At 41.1% G+C, this 2,617-nt stretch overlaps 1 pseudogene; it reads right to left on the bottom strand.

The window, feature by feature from the left end:
• Window positions 1–1,238: 1,238 nt before the first annotated feature.
• LOC103565406 (large ribosomal subunit protein P1 pseudogene) lies at window positions 1,239–1,682 on the bottom strand (annotated as a pseudogene).
• Between the last annotated feature and the right edge of the window lie 935 nt (window positions 1,683–2,617).

Raw genomic sequence — 2,617 nt, 5'->3', positions numbered from 1 at the left:
TTGAAACCTCATCTGTTTACCAGAGAAACTCCTTTTTAATTTCATAATAAATAAAGGTTAATTTTTTTAATGTGTAATGTCCAAGCCAGTAGAGGTGGGGGAAAAATAACTCAATAGAAGGCAGGAAAGTATAGGAAAGGAAGTAAAGAAAAATCATGGTAAATAGAAAACACCAGATAGTAGAAATAAACTCTGTTATGTTAGTTACAAAAGTATACTTACAGCATGATACCATTTAAATAAAAATTTAAACACATAAAATAATAACATTGCTTATGGACACACACCTATGTAGTAAAATTATAGAAACATAGGATACATACTAACTTCTGGATACTGGTTCCCTGTGGTAAGTAGGGAAGGCAATGAGGGAGGGTTGCTTCAACTTTATTTATAATTTTTATTTCTTTTTTAAGATTTTTTATTTTTATTTTTTCTCCCAAAGCCCCCCAGTACATAGTTGTGTATTTTTAGTTGTGGGTCCTTCTAGTTGTGGCAGGTGGGACGCCACCTGAGCATGGCTTGATGAGCGGTGCCATGTCTGTGCCCAGGACTCAAACTGTTGAAACCCTGGGCCACTGAAGCGGAGCACACCAACTTAACCACTCAGCCACAGGGCTGGCCCCCTTATTTCTTTTTAAATCTGAGACAGACATGGTAACATGTTAAGATTTGCTATTGGATACATAGACGTTTCTCATGTTATTTTCTATAGTCTTCTGTATATCTGCAATATTGACTCTACATTAAAAGCTCCCAAAACATTATCTCACAGAAAAACTCAATAAATAGGCCTATTTGTGCAAATAAATAATTAAGTATTTATAAACATCTTCTCACTGCGTATGAGGACGTTGAAGGAGACTGCAAAATTGTCTTTTCCATATCGATTCTAAACACAGCTTATAGGAAAGGCAGTGTCCACACCACGTGTCTTCCTGGTTATCTCTACGACCCTCTAACCACCACAGAGAGGTTGAAGGTAGAAGATCCTTGAGATCCAAGACTGTACTTCTGTACATATTATGATGCATCCAAAACACTGCCTTCACCAAGGTTCAGTATTTTTTCAAGAAAAGGATGAATTAGAAGCATATGAAAGGTACACACTTCCTGTGGGAGCTTTGGTGCTTCTACGTCTTTGTTTTCCCAACTATCCACAGACTCAAGGCAATGTGGGTCTTTTGTCATCGGAAGAATTAGATGAATCTTTTTTTTAAATTTTTATTTAATTTTTTTTAAGAATTCAGCTTTTTATTGAACATGTTACAAGAGGTTTAGTCAAAAAGACCAAAGCCCATGTCCTCATCAGACTCCTTAGATTCTTCTTTCTTTGCTTCCACTTTCTTCTCCTCAGCAGGGGCAGCAGTGGTGGAGCGGGCAGGACCTCCTCCTGGCGCAGTGCTTGCAGCTGGGGCAGGTCCACCAGCCCCATGTTGCCAATGAGGCTCCCGATGCTGACGTTGGCCAGGGCCTTTGCAAACTAGCCTGGCCAGAAAGGTTCAACATTTACACCGGCTGCTTTAATGAGGGCATTGATCTTATCCTCTGTGACCGTCACCTTGTCATAGTGCAGGATGAGAGCTGAGTAGATGGAGGCGAGCTCCAAAACTGAGGCCATGGTGTAGGTGAGGGCTGGGTGGCGCTGTTGGCACAGTGCTAGTTGGCGGATGAAGTGAGGGCCTCACCTTGACATGGCTTTAGCTACCTAAGAAGGACCAAGCACCTTAGCAGCAACTGAGGAGAATTAGATGAATCTTTGATGCAGGAGAAGACAGAGAAGAAAGGAGGGGGCCAAGTAAAAAAGAAGTGAGATTAAAGTTTTCCAAATAAAAATTAGAATGTGGGGCAGGCCCCATGGCCTAATGGTTAAGTTCAGCGTGCTCTGCTTTGGCAGCGGGGGTTCACCAGTTCAGGTCCCGGGCATAGGCCTACACCACTCGTCAGCCATGCTGTGGTGGCAACTCACATACAAAGTAGAGGAAGATTGGCACAGATGTTAGCTCAGAGCTAATCTTCCTCAAGCCAAAAAAAAGAGGAAGATTGGCAACAGATGTTAGCTCAGGGCTATCTTTCTCAGCAAAAAAAGAAAAAAATTGGAATGCACTCCTCCTCAACATAACCCACCTCAATTTTTGAAAGTCATTTTTGAAATTCTATTTTCATTAAAGGCCTAAATAATGAGCAACTTAAAATATGAAATTACAAATTTCATTTTTCTCTCCTTGATGGTTATAATTTTTTAACACTATGGTGTATATAATTAGGGAGAATTTACCATGCTCCCTCAAAAAGAAACTATTTGAGGAAAATAAATATTTTGTAAATCCCAGTTCCCAGTTGTCTTTCAGGGGAAGACAACTTACCCTATCAGGATCCACTCCTGATGGTCTCTTTCACAGTACAGAGAAGATGCCCTCTCTGTGATTAAGTGGATGGAGCCATACAGTGCCCACCTCTTCTAGTGAAGCAAGAGGATATAGAGAAAACCTGTTCAGAGAGAAAGAGGGAGTGGAGGGTGACGGCTGGCCCAGAAAGGGAAAAGAGGAGTTAGGCTCCTGTGTCTTGAGTGCTCTTCTCCAGGACAACTTTCTAGAGAAGGAAGCTATGTTAGATA

Source organism: Equus przewalskii, chromosome 10 (genome assembly GCF_037783145.1).
Source record: "Equus przewalskii isolate Varuska chromosome 10, EquPr2, whole genome shotgun sequence".
In the NCBI taxonomy this organism is placed as follows: Eukaryota; Metazoa; Chordata; class Mammalia; order Perissodactyla; family Equidae; genus Equus; species Equus przewalskii.
The sequence above is the reverse complement of the archived record's forward strand: the minus strand, read 5'-3'. Positions and strand labels throughout refer to the sequence as shown.